The sequence below is a fragment of the Heterocephalus glaber genome, unplaced genomic scaffold (assembly GCF_053883595.1).
Source record: "Heterocephalus glaber isolate CG9 unplaced genomic scaffold, H.glaber_assembly_v1.0 deba00001481, whole genome shotgun sequence".
In the NCBI taxonomy this organism is placed as follows: domain Eukaryota; kingdom Metazoa; phylum Chordata; class Mammalia; order Rodentia; family Bathyergidae; genus Heterocephalus; species Heterocephalus glaber.
In genome coordinates, this window is record NW_028258317.1 from 11818248 (window position 1) to 11840903 (window position 22656).

Sequence of the window (22656 nt, forward strand, 5' to 3'; positions counted from 1 at the left end):
GGTTTCTCACTTGACATGAGCTGTAGCTTGTTATGATGATGGAGGGAAGGATACTGAAGTTATGAGAAGACTGCATTATAATAGGAGACAGTTCAGAAATATGCCTTTAGAGCTGGGTGGGAGACACTCATGGGGGAGGCATTATCTCATCATTTAAGTATCCTAAGATTATGTGTATCCTACCAGTTTCTAGCTTATTTACATTACTCATTACTTCAAAGCTTTTATAGGAGGTTTCTGATTCTGCCAGGAAATACAAGTTGACATGCGAATATATTCACCATATACCATACTTTAAAAGAAGATTATAAAATGCCATAAAGATAATAATCTTGTTTGTGGGAAAAATAAACTGTGTTCTACCATCTATTTCTCTATATGCATCTGCTTAGATAATGTAATGGAAGGACTTCCTAATAATAATTATCTCTAGATGCTGGAGATGTGCTTTTAATTCTTCTCAGTTTGCTTTTTTAATTTCTAATTTTATATGGCTAATATACTATGGTTTTATAATAAAATTATGAATGTGGTTTTCGAATCATGAGACTGTCTGAGGACATAGGATAGTCTAGGCAATGATCATAGGGTCTCAATGTTAGAAATGACTCTTGGGTTATAAGTCCTTTTCAATATCATTGCCAAGTGATTTTCTATGTACTCATGGATCTCCAGTGGCAGAACTCCCATTGCCTTCTGAGGCAGCCCATTCCATATATTTGCCCAAGACTTCTCCTTGGAGTCATAGACTCTGGGTTTTTACAGTATCCTCCTAGTTGTTTTTCTTACTTCACTTTTGCCCTTTATAATCTATTTTCAATAGCATGATCCTCCAAAAACCCAACTAATGTCCATCTTCTTCACAAAACACCACTTTCAAGCTCCCTCAAGAGAAAAATCAGGAACTTTTCATGACTTAGAACATCACACACCAGAATATGATGTTTCCTTCCTTCTTATGGACACATTACTTCTAACTAAAATTATCCTGTTTTGATGACCTCTCAAGAGTACAAAGAACAACAGATCGTGATATTTCTGCTATATATATATATATATATATATATATATATATATATATATTTATTTATTTATTTATTTATTTATATATTGTTCATGGCTATGACAACTTTTTCAATTTTGGTGCATATATATAGATAACTATCCAAATACACATATACATACATATGTACATACATATACAGTTTGGTCTACTGTAAGGAAAAAAGAAGGAAGATAAAGAAATAAAGAATAAAGAGGATTCAAGCTGTGATGATGTGGAGAAAAGCGAACTCTTACACACTTTTGGTGAAAATGTAAATTAGTATAGCCATTATGGAGGAAAGTATGGAGGATCCTCAAAACCCTAAAAATAGATATACCATATGATCCAGTTATACTACTTCTGGGTATATAGCCAAACTAAATGAAACCAGTATATCAAAGAGATACCTGCACTCTTATGTTTATTGCAGCACTATGCATGGTAGCTACAATAGGGAATGAGCCTAGTTACCCATGAGTGGATGAATAGATACAGAAACTATGGTGTATATACTGAACAGACTATTATTTGATTATAAAAAGAATAAAATTCTATCATTTGCAGCAAAATAAACGGAGCTGGAGTGTGAAGTAAGCCAGACATAGACAAATACCACATGTTTTTTTCTCATATGTGGAAGCTTAAAAGAGTTCATCTGAGAGACCAATGATTACTAGAGGATGGGCAGGAAGGGGGTTAAGGGAAGGTTGAATAATGGGTACAAAATACGGTTAGGTAGAAAAAGCAAGTTCTAGTGTTCTACAGAACAGTGGGGTAGGGCCAGGCATTTAGCTCAGTGGTTCCACCGCCTGCCTCACAAGCTCAAGGTCCTGAGTTTGATCCTGGTACCACAAAAAAAAAAAAAAAAAAGAACAGTGGGGTGACTATAGTTTGCAATAACTTATGCATTTTATGAAGAACTAGGACAGAAAAGCCTGAAGGGTCCAAACATAAAGAAAGGTTAAGGACATGGAGAGACTAATTACCCTGACTTGATCAATAAACATTGTGTACATGTATTAAAACATTACACTGTACCCCATAAGTACATATAAAAATTTAAAAATTATTAAAAACGAACATACCACATCTCAATTAAAAAATCATTTCTCCAATTCACTCTTCTCTGCCTCCTTCATTAGATTAATTTTCTCTAATAAAATACTTTTTTAAAGGAGAATTCGAACCTAAGGGAATTCGAAACACAGGGGAAAAAAATCAAGGTTCTTTTGGTGCTAGGAGTATGTAAATAAAACATTATGGTTCTTTCAACATTTTATAGAGTATGTTTTTAAAAAGATTAAATTATCTCCTGTGGAAGAAATACTGTGGTAGGCATTCTTGGTCAAAATGAAAATCAATTATAGAGGAGGAATTGAAGATATGGACTTTTCCCTCTCAGGAAACACACTGTCTACATAAGTGTAACCTGAAGCATCCCAAGAGTAGACACAGTGTACCATAAAATGAACCACAGACCCAGGGCCTCAGAGGATTGGTAAAAGGTGATGAGACTGCATTTGTATTGATATTTTGTTCAGTAAATATCTTTTGAATACCTCCTCTCTGCAAATGATTGTGCTGAGTTTTATAGAAATATGCAAAAGAATAAAGCATTGACCTTACCTTCAATGTCTGTGGTTCAATGGTATTCAAGATTAAACAGTTAAAGGAGTTTAAAAAGACTTGGGAAAATGTTTGTGACAACGTTAAAGTCAAAAAATGGCATGCAAAATTACATAGTCGGTATGAATTCAGGTGTGTAAAAAGTTCTCAGAAAAAGATTAGGAGAAAATATGCTGAAATGTTAAAAATATGTCAATCATGTCAGGTGGAATTATGTTGATTTCTCCACACTTCTTTCTACTTTTATGTATGTACCAATTTTCTATCATAAAATGTATCATATTTTACAATCATTTAAAAATTGAGTTAACTGTACTTATTTTGCTTCCATTCTTGTATTGTAGGATAGTAGAGACTCTACCCTGAATGTTGAGGTTCTTTGCCTTTATTCTTATTGATCATTGTGTTACATAGCTTTCCATTACTGTAACAAAATACATGAGGTAATCAACTTTTAGAATAAAACAGTTTTTCAGCTCATGATTTTTAGATTCTAGTTTAAGATCAGGTGAACCATTCTTTTGGGCCTTTGATAAGGCACCACATTCTGGTGACAGTGGGTGGTGGAACAGACTAACCACTCACCTCATGAGTCAGCTGACCCCTCCACACTTCCAAAATCAAATTGTCTCCTAGTGTCTTAGCCTAGGCCCCAGGGAAATTCAAAGGCAAAATATTCAAGTGTCACATTAGCAGCAGCTGTGTCAGAAGAAGTCCTAGGTCATGGTGCCCTGGGCTTGGACCCAAAGGACCTGAGTTCACCACAAGATTCTATGTTACCTTGAGCAAGTTAATTTCCTTATATTTTATGTCCTTGTCCATAATATAGGATTAACACAACTCTACAGAGTTACAGGAGATATTGAATGTGCTTAATAAACTGCAAAGTTTTCTATAAATGTCAAACTTTATTAATTAAAAAATACAGATTAGTTGGAACTATAGTAACAGAAGTCAACATGAAACCTAATAGCATAATAGCAAAAAAATGGGATCCCACAATCCCCTTTGAGTTTGTGCCCCCATGACCTAAGGACTTCCTATTTGGCTTCTGCCTCCCAAAAGTTCCACCACCTCCCAAGACTGCCACCCTGGAGGTTGAGCTTCTAACACATAGACCTTTGGGAACATCAAGACTGTAGCAAACATCATAGCATTTGAAAACATCCACTGTTTCTTAAACATTCTTGACTTACATGGATTTGTACTTTTCCAGTTCTTTTACATCTTGCATTTTTATTTCTCCCTTTAAAATCTCCAACTTTGTGTTTTGTGTGTTTTTTTTGTCCAGGGATCAAACTCAGGACCTTGCCCTTGCAAGGCAGGCACTGTGCTGCTGAGCTAAAGCCCCAGCCCTCCAACTTTGTGTTTTTGAGGGTCCTTCCTTATTGTTACCTCTCTTGGGGAAGACTCTGTATGTAGGCTAAGGGATCTATGACTTTGGTAGCATGTCCAATTCCTGAATCATGCCACGTGAATCCTGGCCTCTCTAAGGAATATCAAGAGCCAAGCTTCTCCTCTATAAGCCATGTATTCTGGCCCTTCCATATCAGAGCATTTCTCAAGATAACATGAGGCAACAGGGCAAAGGGAAAGAGGTGGGACTGTTTCAGATTCTTCTGAGTCTGTTCCCTCATCTGTAAAATTGCACCTAGGGTTAGGATGAAACTTCAAAGAGTTAAAATATGTAAAGAACCCAGCATGGTGCCCACATGCAACAGCTGTTCCAGGACCGTTCTTTCCCTTCTTTCCCCCTTCCTCCTTTTCTGCCATCTGCCTGAATACAAGAATGACGCTCTTCAGGGCATATTGTCTGTGCTTCTTATTATATATATCTATTAAAGATTCAGTTAATCTATTTTGGTTGCTATCAAAGCAAAGGATTGCCATCAAAATGTCTATTTATGCAAACAGAATGGAGTACTTTATTGATTGGCCAATTAGTAGTGTTCTAATATTTTGGTCTAGTCTCAGCGTTTGGGAGATTCTTCGGCAGTTAACAGAATGTCAGTGAATAAACAAATAAAATAAATGTATTGTGTAGAAGTAGGACTAGCAAAAAGAATTATTGAACTTGCTTAGCCCCACTTTTGTGGTTTTTTCCTCATGCCTCTTTTAGCTGTTTTTCTACCATTGATGAAGTTTAAGGACAGAGGAGCCTGGGCTTTTTTTTGCCCCATCATTGTGTACACTAGAGTATCAAAAAATAATTGTGATTTATCTTACCAGTGGAAAGAATATTTTTCTCTTTCCACTTTGATGACCCTTGATGTTAAAGTGAGAGACAACATGTTAGAGTGGGGAGCATTTTAACTTGGACTTTCATTCGGACTCTGTAAGAATGGGAAATAATTCCTTCTTTGTAGGGCTAATGTAAGGATAAAATTGGTCAACACCTATGAAATCATTTTTTAAAGTTCTAGGAATGTAAACCATTATTATTTCTCAGGCTGACACATAAATCATCCAGAACTAGCCATCTCTAGCCTTTCCTGATGTGTTTAAATATTTATTTTGTTTTTCAACATGCTTGTCCCTTAAGCAATACCAGCAACAACAAAAAAACCCATAACTGTCTTTTTAAAAATTAGCAGCCAAAGAGCCTCAGCTACTATATCTTTTGTCATTTAACTAATGCAAGGCTTACAGTGGATGTGCAATGAATGTTTATTGAATGAGTGGGAGTGAAATGGATCTATACCATCCTTGCGGTAATAATGTAGTCATGGTGACTTTTTAACAGAGACACAACCAAAATTCACTTGCCATTCTTGCAAAAGATCTGTGAAGCTGTGATCAACTGGGCTGGAGCTCTCCTAACACTGTGTGCAATAAATGCAATTAGGCTTCAGGTTGGCTTCTGTTAGTGCCAACTAATCTGTATTTTTTAATTAATAAAGTTTAACATTTATAGAATTCTTTGTAGTTCATTAAGCACATTCAATATCTCCTATAACATTGTAGAGTTACAATAATCCTATATTACAGACAAGGAAATAAAATATAAGGAAATTAACTTGCTTAAGGTAACATAGAACCCTGCTATGAATTCAGGTCCTTTGGGTCCAAGTCCAAGGCACCATGACCTAGGAGGCCTTCTGACAGGGCTGCTGCTAATGTGATCCTTGAATATTATGCTTCTGCATTTCCCCAGGGCCTAGGATGAGACACTAGGAGACAATTTGGTTTTGAAGGTGCAGAGTGGGAAGCTGGCTGTTCTACAATTGCTTGCTGAGCCATCTGCTCTCTCTTCCTCTTCAGAAATGATGCATTTGTTACTGTGGGCTGCTTTTGCTGAATATTTGGATTATGTCACTTGCTCTATATGTCACATGTGGGGCATTTGGTGACATGCAATACTGCCTACATTGGTTTCCCTACGTAATGCAATAGGCATACGCACATTTGCTTTCATTTCAGTGTCTGAAAATTTTAATGTTGTTTAGACAAGAGTCACAAGTTTTTGCAACAATAGAAGCCTTCATATTTTCAGCTTCCCTTTCTGTATAGTGCTTATTAGAAATTAAGGGGAAAACCATCGCATTCACACATGTGCACAACAAAACAAATCTCGGGAATCTACTAATTAGGTAGGACACTGCTCCAGCATGTCACTCAGTTTTGTCCTAGTAGCAACAATTGTGTGTGCAGGTTTGACTGTTATTTTACAGTTAGGTATCCAAGCTTATTCATGTTTAGTAATAATTATCAACAATTATCCTGGAACAATTTATAAGTGAACTAGTGGTTAAAGGGCTTATGTGTGGGAGGGAGAATTAATTTTTATCACTGTGGAAATGTTTGAGAAGATGATTAGGAAGCAACAGATGTGGGGTAATACTGCTACTAATTTGCTTTATGACCTTGGGGAAGTAATTTTACCTCTTTAGGCTCCACTTATCCCCTCTATAAAATGGTAAGTGCAAAAGATCTCTGCTAATTCTAGCTCTGTGGCTCTATGATTAATTGATTTTGTGATATATAAAAATTAGAGATGACATGCAGGGAATATATTTTTTGAGAGTAGTTAAATGGTTACAAGAATTCTTTTTTTCTCTTTGTGAGTAGAAAGAAGAATTATAGGAGGGTTTTCAGGCTGTGCAGATATTTATGAGTACAGAAATAGTAGAGAGCTCATTGTTTAGGTAAAAGCCCTATATGAGGTAACATTTTGGCCAACCAAATACTGGGAAAATATTATTTCTGAGAATATATTTAGTATGTTTATGGTTTATTAGAGTAGATTTATTAACTGATTTCTTCATTCTTTATGCAGAGTGCTTAACTATGTATCAGTCACTGTGCTTCATGCTAGGGGGTTAAGGGTGAATTTAATTTGTTGTCTGACCTCACAGGTTTCCCAGTCTGATGAAGAAGGCAGATCTGAAACACAATACAAGTGCAATAGCAGAAAGAATGCATAAATTAACATTTGGCAAGGAGGATGGAGAGTAACTTGCTGGAAAAGGCTGATGAAGAAAAGACATAAAGTAGGCCTTACAGGATAAGAATATCATTTCCAGGTGGAAAAAATATGTGATGGAGAAAAGACATTGAAGGACAGTGTAAGCAGAAGGAACAGCAGGTAGGAAGACATAGACGTGTAAAGTGCGTAGCAGTAGCAAGCAGTGTACGAGGGCTGGAGTATGTGTGATATGTAGGCCGATGAGGCTGAAGAGAGAGTTCAGAGCCCAATTGTGAAGAACCTTGATGCCAATCTGAAGAGTTTAAATTTCATTCTATTTATATCAAACATCTTTAAGTAGTAGAGTAGTATAAACAGCTTTGGGGCCACCTGTGCTGCTTCAATATAGACCTTGGCATAGTCACTGAAGAAATCTGAGTCAACTGAATGTGGATGTAGAAGTTTGGTTTAGGTACTGAATTAATTTCTTAATAGTCTCCCTTTAGGAAAACTGTTTAATTGTTTATACTATGTTCTTGCCAATAAGAAGGATGGTGGTAGTAGGTAATTAGTGGAGTCTATCTGATGTGGCTGGATAAGAAAGGGGAGTTTTGTTTCAATTAATGTACAGTAATTAGAATAAGGAAAACCAGTGAAGAGAAGGGTTGAAAGTGGAGGCCGACCCTGGAAGAGAATCTACCAAAGAGCAAGTAGCAGCAGAGATAGCAGATTAGTAGAGGGCTCTTGTATGGAATATGTTAAGGACTAATAATGAGAACTTCACAGTGGATGTTTCCTTTGGAACTCCAGAAGATATAGCTCTCTCTGGCTAGTAATACATAAGGGGTATCAGTTTTCAGTATTTTCAGTATTTTCACGAGTATTGGGAGGACTTCCTGATTATCTAGTCATTGTCATAACTATAGCAACTGTGGATGCCTTCTGCTGAATGCTACTGGCCAATAGGAGACTTGGTTGTTGACTTGAGTGAGCCAAGAAATTACTTTTTCTTGTATGTCTAAAATGCTGAGAATTAGTTTCTTAGCAGAAGAATCCTATTAGCGAAATTAGTGCCAAGAAATCTTGTAACTCCTTCATATAATATCCAGTGCCCAATGTCTAAATTTTAGTCTTTTAAAATCACTTTTGAAAGAATACATAGTAAGGATAAAAATTCCTCCAGAAGTTTTAAGTCAGTAACACATAAATCAGTCTCTGAAAGTTTCTCTTTTTTGATGAGCATTTCTCTTCATTCTACTTAAAGAAAGAAATTGTCTTTCTTCTCTTCCTTTCCTGTTCTCCTCTTTCCCTCCCCTTCTCTTCCTTTAGGATAACTGGAATTTTGGAGGTCACTGGGCTGCAGCCATGGAGGTGTTTGTGACTGAGAAGGCAGCCAGAGCTGGTGAACAAAGCCTTTGGGGATGAAGAATGAGATCAGGGCTGAGGAGATGATGAGGGCTGATGAGATAGCCGTGGCCTGTGGGACCTACAGAGGAGGGGTCAGAGATACAGGGGTATGAGGAAGCTTGTTTGGTAGGGGCGTGGCTTGGCATTAACCAGGGACTAGAAAGAGCTAAATGTACCAGCAGAGGTGGTGAAGTCAGAGTCCTACTCCTGGGATTTGGTAAATGGGTTAAACATAATGTAGATATGCAACTAATGTTGAAGATAATAGTAATCTATTTAAACTACCATTATTTATTATTTATTTATTTAAAGTATTTACCATTGGAGAGTCAGTCACAAATATGGAAAAAGAGAAAGCTAAGCTGAATACTTCACTGATGAATTGAAATTGAAATAATGATATGATTTATGGGATGTGTATGCACATGTACTCACACATACAGAGTTAGATACAGAGAAATGACTGATTTTAGAAAAATGGCTGATCCTAGAACTGGGGAAGTAAAATACAAGATAAGCCTCCAACATTTTGCCAAGGAAGTTACAAAATGATGGGAGGTCCTAGGTATTTATCAAAATGAGTTGAAAAATTTATATCTACAGCAAAATGTGTACATTGTTTATATGTACACTGTTATATATAAGCAGATTTATTCCTAATTTCAAAAAATGGAAATAACTAAGATGTCTTTTGATAAGTGAATGAATGAACAAACTGTATTACATCCATACAATGGAGCATCATTCAGTAATGAAAAGAAATAAGCCATTGAGGCTCAAAAAGACAGAGGAAACTCAAATGCATATTACTAAATAAAAGAAATCAATCTGAAAAGTCTACATACTGTATGATTCTATCTATATGATATTTTGAAAAAGGTAAAACTATAGAGTCAGTTAAAAGACCAGTAGTTTCAAGGGGTTCAGGGAAGGATGAGTAAGTGGAGCACAGGGCATATTTAGAGCAGTAAATTTATTCTGTATGATATGATAATAGTGGAACAAGACACTGTATTTTTCAAAACCCACAGACTGTGCAACATAAGAGTGAACCCTAGTGTAAACTATGGGCTTTAATTAATAATAATGTGTTGAGATTTGTTCAATTATAATCCTAATGCAATAGGTTAATGCAACAGGTTAATAATGCACTAATGTAATAGGTTAATGATAGAAGAAGCTGCATAGGGAGGAAGATGTGGATCATGGAGAGGAGAAGGAACATATAGGAACTCTGTTTTTATTGTACAATTCTTCTGTAAACCTAAAATTATACTAACATAAAGTCTGTTTTAAAACGGCAATGGAAGAGAAGAGAAAATGATGGAGTAAAGGTTGGTAGCATATAACAGCCTCTGCAGGACCCACAAATCTGATGACTGGAAAACAGCAACTCAGCTAAGAGAAAGGGAAGAGTTCTGGAAATCAAGAGAGCATGACAGGAAAACTAGAAATCACAGAGAAACTGGAGAAACTGAAGACAATGCAGAGAAAAGAACAAAGCAGTGTGGAATGCTAACCCTGGATTTCAGGGAGAGGGACCTGTTTCCCAAACACAAGGTAAGCCCAAAGAGGGTCAGCAGCCCGAAAGAAATGCAATAGACTAGCAGCTCTAGCCTCAAGAAAATCTCACAGTTGTTATAAACTGCAATTACAGTGTGGGATTTTACTGTGAAAGTGACTCCTTCCTCATGGCAGGCTAAAGTTGAAGAAATCCATTGTAGTATCTGCCATATTTGGGAGTGATTAATCCAGAGCCATTTGGGGTAGGAAAAAAATTTTGCCAGCTGTTCCTCAGACAAAGGTCTACTATCTAGAATCTATAAAGAACTTAAAAAATCAGACCTCTGAAATGTAAAGACCCAATTCAAAAATGGGCATCTGAAATGAACAGATGTTTGTCAAAGAAGTAGAAACAGCAAATAAACATATGAAAAACTGTTCAGCATCACTGGCCATTCCAGAGATGCACATGAAAACAATGCTGAGATTCCACCTCATCCCAGAAAGAATGGCTGCTATCAAGAAATCAACCAATAACAAATGCTGGAGGGATTGTGGAGAAAAAGGAACCTTTCTCCACTGTGGGTGGAAATATAGACTGGCACAGCCACTGTGGAAATTAGTATGGAGATACCTCAAAGAACTAGAATTAGAGATTCCATTTGACCCAGCTAATACCTTGCTGGGTATCTTCCCCAAAGAATTAAAAGAATCATACCACAGTGATATATGTGCACCCATGTTTAAAGCGGCACAGTTTGTAATAGTTAAAGCTTGGAAACAGTCCACTTGGCCATCAGCTGGAAACTGGATAAAGAAACTGTGTTTCCTTATAAAATGGAATACTACTCAGTCATAAAAATGAGAAATTAGAGACATTTATAGCTAAATGGACGCACATTGAGGCGATACTCTTAAATGAAATAAATAGGACACACATGTAAATATCAATAGTTTCTCTAGTGTGAGAAACTGAAAGAGTAAATAAGGACTAAAAGGTATAATAGGTAATGTGAAATAGGAAGAAAAGGTGCAAGGAGGAAGGGGAAGTGGGAGGGGTAGGGGAAAAGAAATAAAGGAATGGAATTAATATGAGAAAAGGAAAAAATGGAAACAAAGTCTTTGTACATTAGGGAGGGATGGAGGGGTTGAAGGGAGGGCAGGGGAAGGGGGAAAAAATAAGAACCAAGAGAGATTATGTAAAGGTGCAAATTTCCAATGCTGAATTTTATTGGCACATTTTAGGTATACAATATAATGACATTCACCATTGGAATTTTATACCTTTACATGATGTATCTTGGTTCTTATTTTTCCCCCTTCCCCTGCCCTCCCTTCAACCCCTCCATCCCTCCCTATGTACAAAGACTTTGTTTCCATTTTTTCCTTTTCTCATATTAATTCCATTCCCTTCTTTCCTTTCCCCTACTCCTCCCACTCCCCCTTCCCCTTTGGACCTTTTCTTCCTATTTCACATTATCCATTATACATTTTGATCCTTATTTACACTTTCAGTTTCTCACACTAGAGAAACTATTCAGTATTTACATGTGTGCCCTCTTTATTTCACTTAAGAGTATTGCCTCAGGGCTCGGGATTTAGCTCAGTGGTTCTGTTGCCTGCCTTGCAAGTGCAAGGTCCTGAGTTTGATCCCTGGTACCAAAAAAACAAAACAAAAAAAATGAAATGTTGATAAATGTAGAAAGAATCATGAAATTAACATATCATCTTTTTTGACATGTATCATAAAGAAGAAGATTGGAAATATTGTGTGCTGCTATATCCTCGTCAGCCTTCCTGGGAAGCAATGGTTTAGTGGAAATATATTGTATGGTCTAGAAACCTCACTCCTCAATATAAATTCCCGCAAAGGCAAAAAAGGGATTATGTAATGTAGTAGAAACTTGAAGATAAACTTGATTCACTTCCTGCAAGGATTACATAAATAAAATATAGTGAATGAATACTGTGGAATACTATGCAGTAATAAAAAGCAATGAACTGAATATATACAGTATATGTATAGGTCTTACATACTTGGAGGAGAGAGAGGGAGGAAGGGGGGGAGGGAGAGGGGGAAGGAGAGGGAGAGGAGGGGAGGGCAAGGGGGAGAAGAAGAGGGGGAAGAAAAGTGAAGAGGAGAGAAAAGGAAAGAAAGGGAGAGCAGGGTTGGGAGGGGGAGCGAGGTGAGGGAGGAAATACCTAGGGTTGAATGAGAAGCTGCTAAACTGTTTTCCAAAGTGGCTGTACCATTTTTCATTTCAGTTAGCAGGATATGAGTCTTTCACTTCTTCCACGTCTTCACTAACATTCAATATCATTAGTTTATGTAATTTAGCCATTTTAATAGGTATGGCATGGTATCTGAGAAATTTTCAATTAGCTTTCTTCTAATGGTTATTGTGTTAAGCATATTTTCATGTTCCTATTTTCCCTCCATGTATCTTTTTTAAATTGTCCATTCAGATCTTTCACTCACTGTTAAATTTGGTGGTTTATTTTCTTATTATTGAGTTATGCACATTCTTTATATATTCTAGGTTAAAGTCTCGGTTCATGTATCGTATTGTGCAAGTACTTGTATTTATATGTGCTGTACATACTTGTATTTATGCATCTCTTTTCCTATATATATGTATTTATATTCTAGTACTTTATAAACATAGTTTTTAAATTTACTTAAAAATAACTTTATTATCAAACACACACACATACAGAAATTAAAACCATTCAAAGAAGAACAATAAATATAGTTTAAAATATAGTTTTATCCTCTGTGGTTTGTCCTTCCATTTGCTTAATGATGTCTTCCCAAGAGCAGATATTTTAAATTTTGATGAGATCTAAGCTATCATTTGTTTTGGTTTCATGGATTGTGCTTTTGTTGTCTTTTACACCTTAAGAAAATTACTTCTCTCTCTCTGTCTCTATCTCTCTGTCTCTGTCTCTCTGTCTCTGTCTCTCTTTCTCTATATATATCCATATATATATTTCATGTATACACACACACACACACACATATATGATTCTCTATTCTGACACACTTATTTAATTCTCTTGTTACTAACACCATTTTAATTATTGTAGCTTTATAATAAAACTTTAAATGAGGAAGTAATAGTCTTCAATATTTGTTCTTCTTTTCAAATTTGTTTTGGTTATTCTAGATTCTTTACATTATTACATGAAATTTTAACTGGGTTATAAGTTTCTAGAAAAAATACTAATATTTTTATTGGAACTGTGTAAAATCTATAGATCAATTTAGGAAGAATAGGTGCCTTAACAATACTGAGTGTTCCAACTCACCTACAAATATGCCTCTCATTTATTTAGGTTTTCTTTAATTACTCTCAGTAATGTTTTACCATTTTCAATGTGCACGTATTGCCTATATCTTAATCCTTAAGTAAGAAATTCTTTTGACTCAGTAACATTTATATGCATAATTCATATATGTACATATATATAACTATGAATTTTGGATATTATTGAATGTAGTTTCCATTTCCCTAGGTTACAAAGATATTCTCACTCTATTCTGTTTGTGTTACAGTTTTACCTTATACAAAAATGTCTTTAATCCACCTTGAGTTTTTCCTTTGTGCATAATGTGAGGCAGGGTACCAGCTGTATTTCAATCCACATAGTGAGCCAGTTCGCAGTACCGTCTAGACAGTTATTTCCCCCTTGTCTTATGGTGCACTTTTATCATATATGACATTTCCATATATCTGTGGGTTAACTTCGGAGCCATCCATTTTTTTCTAGTGTTTACTTTAAAAAAATTAATTTCATTCATACTCTTGATATACATAATGATCACATTTATCATAGGGAATTTGTACCAGTACATAATATATCTTGATTCTTTTCTTTTCCATTCCCCTCCCCACTCTCCAACCCTTCTTCTCTTCCTTATTTACAAAAAGCTTTGTTTCCATTTTTTCCCTTCTATTATATATTTTTCTTTTCCCTTCCTTCCTCCCTCCATTCTCCCTTATTTGCCTTCCCATTTGAACATTTTCTTCCTACTTCCCACGATCTATCATCCATTTGGTCCTTATTTACACTTTTCAGTTTCTCATACAAGAGATACAATGCGATATTTAAACACGTGTGTTTGATGTACTTCACTTAAAAGTATGGTCTCAAGTGCATCCATTTACCTAAAAATGTTCCAAGTTTATACTTCATATGAGCCCTCCATTTTGTTCTATTACCTATTTGGTCTTTACTAGTACTACACTGTTTTAGTTCTGTACCTTTTTATATATTGTAATAGTTGTTCAGAAGAAAACACTTCCTCTTTTCTTCAAAGTTTTACAACCTATTTGGATATTTTATGACTGTACACTAAGTTTAAATTATTTCTTTAAATGTTTAAAGAAAGCTGAAATTTTCTTGTTTCTTGTCTTCTGACAATCTTTCTGAATTATCTGTCTTTCTACTTCTAAAGTTCATCTGTTTCATTCCTTTGCGGTTAGAGAATACGTTTACTATTATTTCACTAACTTTAAATATGTTGAGACTTTTTTTGTCTGATCTACCCAAGAGAATATTGTATATGCACTTAGAAGAATGTGTATTCTGTTGTTGGCTAGAGTGTTCTTTTGGTTTCTTTTGGGTCTGATTGTTTAAAATGATGTTGTTCAATATTCTTCTCTTTTTCCGAATTTCTTTTTTATTGTGGCAAAATAACATAACATAAAATTTCATCTTATTCTCTTTCCTTTTTGATTGTATGTCCAGTTGTTTTAGCCATTAACAAATTGAGCTATGCATTCTCCAACTAATACTGGTGAACTGTTTCTTCCTCATGTGTGAGGAATTTTTGCTTTATGTATTTTATTATTATGTATATCTTTGTTTGTAATTGTTACATCTACTTTTATTTTGACTAACCTTATTCTACTTAACATCTATTTTTTTCTGGCATTAGTATAGCCACTCCAGCTTTCTTTTGGTTACTGTTTGTAAGGCATATCATTTTTCTATTCTTTTCCTTTCAATCTATTTGTGTGTTTTTTTGATATGTGAATATTATAACATTTCAGGTATTTATTGTTTATTAGTACCACATGTTTGCACTACATAATGTTTGCATTCATCTTAGAATGTAAGTACATCTACATAATTTATATTTTGATTCTTTTTATTCCCCTACCCTTCATCTCCCTCTTCCCTCCCTCCATCTCTAGATTCCCTTTTCCCTTTTTGTTTCTTTTTTTAAACCTTTTTTTTTGTGACACGAGTGATTACATTCATTGTAGATAGTTGGTACCTGCACATGACACATGTTTCTTGTTATGTTCCTTTCCCTTTCTCTTCACTTTCTATCTCTTGGTCTCCTTCCCATTTGAAAAAGATTTATCACTCTATTTTCTTTTATCTTTTCTTGTTCTTTTTTTTATACTTTGGATTTCTCATATGAGACCATATGATATTTAAGCTTTTATGTCTGATTTGAGTTGACATTATGTTTTCCATGTGCCTACAGTTTTCTACAAATGACTCAAATTTACCCTTCTCTATAGCAGAGTAGTATCCCATTATACATAGATACTACATTTTCTTTATTCATTCATCTGTTGATGGACATATAGGCTGCTTCCAAGATTGAACTATTATGAACTGTGGTGCTATGACTATTGATATGCATGTATCATTGTATGTAAATGTAATATGTTGTCTTTAATTCTTTTGGGAAGATGCCTAGTAGGGGACAGCATATAGTAGGCTCATATTTTTTAAATCATCCTATCGATTGATGTCTTTTGAATGTAGTGTTTAATCCATTTACATTAATGCAATTCACCATAAAATAGGATTTATGACTGTGATTTTGCTATTTGTTTTCTATATAAGTCTTTTTTGTTCCTCTATTCTTTTGCATTATTTTCTAGTATACTATTTTAATTACCTTGTTTCATTTGATGTATATTTATGAATTATTTTCTTAGGTGTTTGGAGATTACAAAAAAATCTTAATTTATAATAATCTACTCTATGCTACTGTCAATTTAATTTCAGTTGTTATGTGAAACATTTATCCTCAAAGAAAAGTCTTGGGGATTTTGAGAAGCTCTGAATCATGTTGTATAAAAATGAGCTCTGGGGCTGGGAATTTAGCTCAGTGGCACCGTGCCTGCCTCACAAACACAAGGTCCTGAATTCGATCACCAGTACCACCACCAAAAAAAAAAGAGCTCTGCAGATGAGCATTGACAGGAAAGTTGCCACACAGATCATATAATGATAACTTTCTGGAGTTGGGCTTTTGGACAGCTTCAAATTTGTTGGACATTTCAGTTTTGCTAGTAGACTGGTTTTCACAACTACCATGCTTATGAGGCTGTTGCTTTTCAAAGCTACTATGGAGATGGGACAGAAAGATGGGAAAGAGACAAGGGAAATACTATTCATAATGAGGTTCAACCATTTTTCTTGAGTAAATGATGTTCAGATTGTTGCAAATCTTTGGTTAATCTCTACAATCTAGTTGACTTTGACATTTCCCCCAGTATCTTTGTTGCTTTTATGGAGGAGCAATTTTCAGAGGTTTTCACTCCATTATTCTGGTGGTCAGTCTCTTCCAAATGTTTTCTAAAAATTTGTTGAAATATTGAGATTTTTTTTCCCCTTTTAGCTACTTGGTATGGCAAATTGCAATGATAGGTCTCTTTTGAATTGAAGGAGGAGGGAATACATATGATCATGATGCATACTTTTTAAATATATTTTTAATTCAGTGAGTTTATATTTCATTTAGAATTTTTGCATCTATATTTGCAGAGGTACTGAGCCAACAGTTTTATTTTCTTGTTCTGATCTTATCCAGTTGGTAAAATTAGATTATATTAGTTTTAGAAAATGAGCTACACACCTTTATCTCATTTTCTATATTTTTGAGACAATAACTTGTACAAGATAGAGATTATCTGTTCCTTGAAAGTTTGGCAAGATGCACCTGTACTGCATCAAGTAATATTTTTAAGGGGGGATAAGTCTATTTCCTCAATTGTTTGGTGAGATTTAAATTTAATTCTCATTGTGTTGTCTTATCTCACTTTTTCTCCTCTTTTTTTTTTTTTAATGATTCTCTGTCCAGTTATATGGAAACCTAGATTTTGCATCTGAACCAAACTTTCACAGAAACATTTCACACAAAAATTTCAAGTAATGTCATCTGCTTCCTGTAGTAGATTATTTCAGAAAATTGCCTTTAAATTTTTTTATTAGTACCAGTTTGCAGTAATAATGATTACATTCCTTGCGGGAGTTGGTATATGCACAGAGCACATCTTCTTTTTTCATTCCCTTTCCCTTCTTTCCTCCCTTCCTCCATCTCCTGATCCCCTTCCCACTTGAGAAAGATCTGTCTCCCTACATTCTATTATCTGTCTTTTATTCTGGACTTTATTTATTTTAGGTTTCTCATATAACATAAATCACCTGATATTTAGGCTTGTGTACCTGGTTCATTTCGCTTAACATAATGGTCTCAAGGTGCATCCACTGTCCTACAAATAACCAAAGTTTATCTTTCTTTATGGCAGAGTAGTACTCCATTATATCTAAGTACCATGTTTTCTTTATCCATTCACCTGTTATGGACATACAGACTGCTTCCAAGATTTAGCTGTTATGAATTGTGCTGCTATAAACCTGGATATGCATGCATCACTTTAATATAATATCTTAACTCCTTTGGGAAGATACCTAGAAAGGGAATAGCTGGAATTTCTATTTTTAGCTTTTTGAGGAACCTCCATAGTGGTTGTATAGTTTACATTCCTACTAACAATGAAATAGGATTCCTTTCCCCCCACAGCCTCACCAGCATTAGTTATTATTTGATTTCTTTCTTTCTTTTTTTTTTTTTTTTTGGTACCAGGGATCAAACTCAGGACCTTGCGCTTGCGAGGCAGGTGCCGGAACCACTGAGCTAAATCCCTGGCCCCTATTCTTTGATTTCTTGATGACAGCCATTCTTTCTGGGGGTAAGATGGGATCTTAGTGTTGTTTTATTTTACATTTTTCTAATGGCAAGTAGTGTTGAACATTTCTTCATGTATTTATTGGACATTTGTACTTCTTCTTTTGAGAAGTGTCTATTCATTTCACTTGCCCATATTTTGATTGTGTCTTTTATTTTGGTGAGGTCTTTAGAATGTCAGACTTTCCCCCTTTCTTCTGCATTATTTTTATACAGTTCAAATTGTAATTTGTGTTACTTACTCATTTTTAAATGAGAAATTATCCATACAGCAGGTTTACAAAAATTAAAGGAAATCACATGGTTTCTCCTTCTGCCTTCTATGCCAATTCCTTCTTAGGTCTGTAATTGTTTGCATGCAGTTCTGAGTCCAGTTCTTAGTATTTGTCCAGCATTCATTTAGTGTGATTGTGATCACCAGAGGCATTATTTCCTATTCTCTCTTCCTGGTTTGCTGATACGCTGAATCAATAGAGTAAATGACAAACTACAGGACCCCACTGTTGGACCAGACTTCCTTGTTTTGTTTTTTTACACCTGCTTACAATTGTTTTCTCGAGGGAATGTCCATTGCCATATATAACACATCTCTGTTAGTTATGCTTGTAGTGAAATATCTTTTTCCTTTAAAAATTCTTTTCCTAGAAATGCCTTCTCCAAATGAATGTAGATAAAAGAGAAGGTTCAGGGCTGAGGATTTAGCTCAGTGTTTCCGCTGCCTGCCTTGCAAGCGCAAGGTCCTGAGTTCGATCCCCCGTACCAAACCCCACCCCCCCAAAATAAAAAATAAAAAAAGAGATGGTTCAAGGAAAAGTTGTAAGAAAGGAATATCATAACAGCAGAAGGGTGGCTTTTAAAAACCTAATTGGTCCTGATCTTGATTTCCTGAGCTAGAGATAAGACTGTAACAAGAGACAGGTGTCTTCATATTTTATTTCATGTTGTTTAGACTTCCAAAAATTTGTTGTGGTGAAACAAAAGGAAGCCACCAGTAGTTTCTCTCCACCCAGCTCCACTTCTCTTGTAGAAAGTGAAAACTCCTTTCAGATCCTGGCAGCCAGCTTGTCTGCATGTCTCAGTTTTCAGAGTTGTTTTTAATTTTGGGTTTCTTTTTCTTGGTAATTTTACTGGACAGCTGGAAGTAACTCCATCAGGGATTGCTAATTTGATTCCATTTTAAAAAGGAATTCCATTGCAAATGAATTTAAAAATAATTTTTCAAGTTTTGTCTGAAATAGTTGAGGTTCACTTTTGAGTTGTTTTAATTTATAGATTGAGCCATAAAGGAGTTTCATCTTTATAATATTTATACTTTCCTTTCTAGAATTTTTATTTACAATTTAACAAAATTTTACATTTTTAAAAGCACCCTTTTTTTTTTACATTTTGGTTGTTCATATCAATTGTTTTTATATTAATTTCTGACTTGTTAATGATACAGGAATTGTTCAGAAAAATTCTATGGATTTACACATGTATATTATCACTGACTACTTTGCTGAATTCTTTTAAGAATTTTGATAATTTTGTAGCTGATTTAAAATTTTTTCTAGGCATACATTGATATTACCTGAAATTAACATTTTCTTTTTCTCCCTAATACCTAAAATTATTCCTTTAAGTGTCATTCTGTTTCTAAGAGTCTGAAATGTATAAATGGTTAAACAATGAAAATGAACACTTAAATTTCATTTCTGTTCTTAATGAGAACATTGCTAATGTTTTCTCAGTTGTATAGAATGCTACTTCATGGTTTTAAGTAGATATTCCTGTGATGATCTTATCACACAGAAATGATTTAATAATACTTTCTAAAGTTAAAATAAAATTATGCCTTCATTTTCTGCTTAAAATGTACTAATAAATTCTAGGGTTTTTTGTTTTTACCCTTTGGGCACCTATTTAACTATGGCTTGTATTGTTTTGGCAATTTTACTTAAATTGAATATTCCTTCAATTTCTGTGGCAGATACCACTTGTTTGTGCTGTATTTTTTTAATTTGGGAGCTAAATTATGTTTATATTTTATTTAATATTTTGAGCATATATTAATAAATAAAATTTATAATAAATAAAATTGACCTATAGCTTATTTTGTATTATGTTTAACAGGTGTCTAGAGTATATTTTACTTATAGTTTTAGCATTCTATATTCAAAATGGCTTATATGGCATTGATATTTATATGATCATTTTGGATAATTTATCTATAAACTCATACTTCTGTTTTCTTTGATATTATTTTCAATTTGCTTTCTAGTTTCTTTTTTTCTAAAAAATAATTATTCATTTTTCAATTATGTGCTTTTTCAACTTTCTAATATGCTTATTTAATTTTATTTTTTAATTTTCTTTTTTTGTTTGGGTTGTCTTTTTTTCTCATAAAAATTAATTTATTCACAAATGTTTCCTAATTGTCTCTGATATGGGAAGCAGCATTTTACTCGATGATGGTGAGCAATCTGTTCATATATAATTCTATGTGTATTATTGTGCTAAAAATATTTAATGTGAAATCTACTGTCTTAAGTTTTTAAGTTAAAATACAGTATTATTAACTATAGGAACAATGTTATACAAAAAATCTTTGAAACTTATTCATCTTTACTGATTGGGAATTTATATCCAGTGAACAACAACTCCCCATTTCTCCCTTTCCTTAACTCCTGGCAATTATCATTTTACCTTCTGCTTTTATGAGTTTGGCTATTTTTGATACTTTATATATGTAGAAACATGTAGTATTTGCCCTTCTGTGGCTGGTTTATTTCACTTAGCCTAATGTTCTCAATGTTTATTCATGATTTTGCATGTGGCTGGATTTTCTTCTTTTTTCAGGCTGAAGAGTATTCCATTGTATGTTTATACACCACATATTCTTTATGTCCTCATCTATTGATGGATATTTAGATAGTTTCTACATCTTGATTATTGTGAATAATGCTGCAGTAAATATAAGAATGCAAATATCTTTAAAGATTCTGATTTCAATTCCTTTGGATAAGTACCAAGAAGTGGGATAATTGGATCACATGGAAGTTTTATTTTTATTTTTTTTGAGGAGACTTCACACTCTTTTTTATAGCAGCTACACAATTGTATATTTTTATCAAGAGTGTACAATGCAGAATTGTATACATCTTTGCTACGACTTATTTTCTTTTAGGTGTTTTAAAAATAGCCATCCTAACAGCTATAAGGTGATATCTCATTGTAGCATGATTTACATTTCTCTGATGATTAGGTGATGTTCAGCATCTTTTCATATACTTATTGGTGATTTATACATTTTCTCTAGAGAAATGTCTATTTAAATTCTTTACCTCTTATCCCCCTCCCTCCAGTACTGGAGATTGAACCCAGGGCCTCACACCTGCAAGGCAAGCACTCTACCATTGAGCTATATCCGCAGCTGTCTTTGACCATTTTTAAATTGGGTAATTTGTACTTTTTTAAAAAATTATAAACCTGTACTCACTTTTTAATTCTGGGACACAAGACTCAGCACCCATAACTTAAAGGACAAGTTTTATTTTAGCTCATAGTTTATAGAAGTTTCAGTACATAGTCCATGAATTCCAAGGCTGGACAACATGGCAGAAGGGCATGGTGCTGGGAAGCAGCAAGTCAAGGAAGAAGCCTGCAAGGGAGATAAACCCTTCAGAGTCACACCCACAGTGACCCACCTACCCAACAAGAACCCACCTTCTAACAGCAAGTCAGTTATACGGCCCCATAATCCAATCATCTTTCAAAAACCCCATCTTTGAGTGCATGAGGCTTTAAGAGGGACATCTAGATATAAACAGTGGCAGAGTTCTTCATATATTTTGGAGATTAACCTCTCATCAGATGCATGGTTTGCAGGTATTTTTCCCATTCCATAGGTTGCCTCTTCAATCTTTTGATTGTTTACTTTGGTGCAGAAGCTTTTGGTTTGATGTGGTACCATTTGTCTGTTTTGGCTTCTGCTGCCTGTGCTTTTGGTGTCATATCCAAGAAATCATTGCCAAGACCAACATCACAAAATTTCCCTTTATGTTTTCTCATAGGAGTTTTTCAGTTTCAGTTCTTACGTTTAAATCTTTAATTTGTTTTGAATTGATCTTTGTGTATGGTACACAAGTTCAATTTAATTTCTTTCATATATAGATATCTAGTTTTTACAGTATCATTAGTTGAATGACTATCTTTTCCCTATTGTATTTTCCTGTCTTCTTTCTAAAAGATCAATTGATCATAGATGCTTAAATTTATTTCTGAGCTGTATTTTGTTCTATTCATCTATATGTCTATAGCTTTGTTGTAATATATTTGAAATCAGGAAGTGTAATGCCTGCTTATTCTTCTTCAAGATTATTTTGACCATTTGGGTCACTTCATATAAACGTGAGGGTTGTTTTTTAAATTCCGTACAAAAAACCTTTCAAATTTTGATAGGATTTAAATTGAAGTGTAGATTGCTGTGGATTACCTAGACATTTTAACAATGTTGTCTTCTAATTCACGAACATGACTTGTATTTCCATCTGTGTCTTCTTTAATTTTTTCATCAGTGTTTCGTAGTGCTCATTATATGTCTTACACCTTCTTTGATGAGTTGATTCTTAAATCCTTTTTTTCTGCTGCTATTATAAAAGAGATTGTTCTTAATTTCTTTTGGGGATGGTT

The 22656-nt window shown here is 34.5% G+C and overlaps 1 protein-coding gene across 30 annotated transcripts in view; it reads left to right on the forward strand.

Moving 5' to 3' along the window:
• Positions 1-22656, forward strand: part of LOC147825817 (uncharacterized) — a 227622-nt gene that overhangs the window by 25810 nt on the left and 179156 nt on the right. For 26 of the 30 annotated variants that reach the window (XR_015439993.1, XR_015439995.1, XR_015439996.1 and 23 more), the window contains 2 exons: positions 7027-7256; positions 8406-10043. The gene's annotated coding sequence lies outside the window, so the exon portion shown is untranslated. The remainder of the gene's footprint in view (positions 1-7026; positions 7257-8405; positions 10044-22656) is intronic. The other 4 variants (XR_015439985.1, XR_015439989.1, XR_015439990.1 and 1 more) reach the window with 1 other exon arrangement.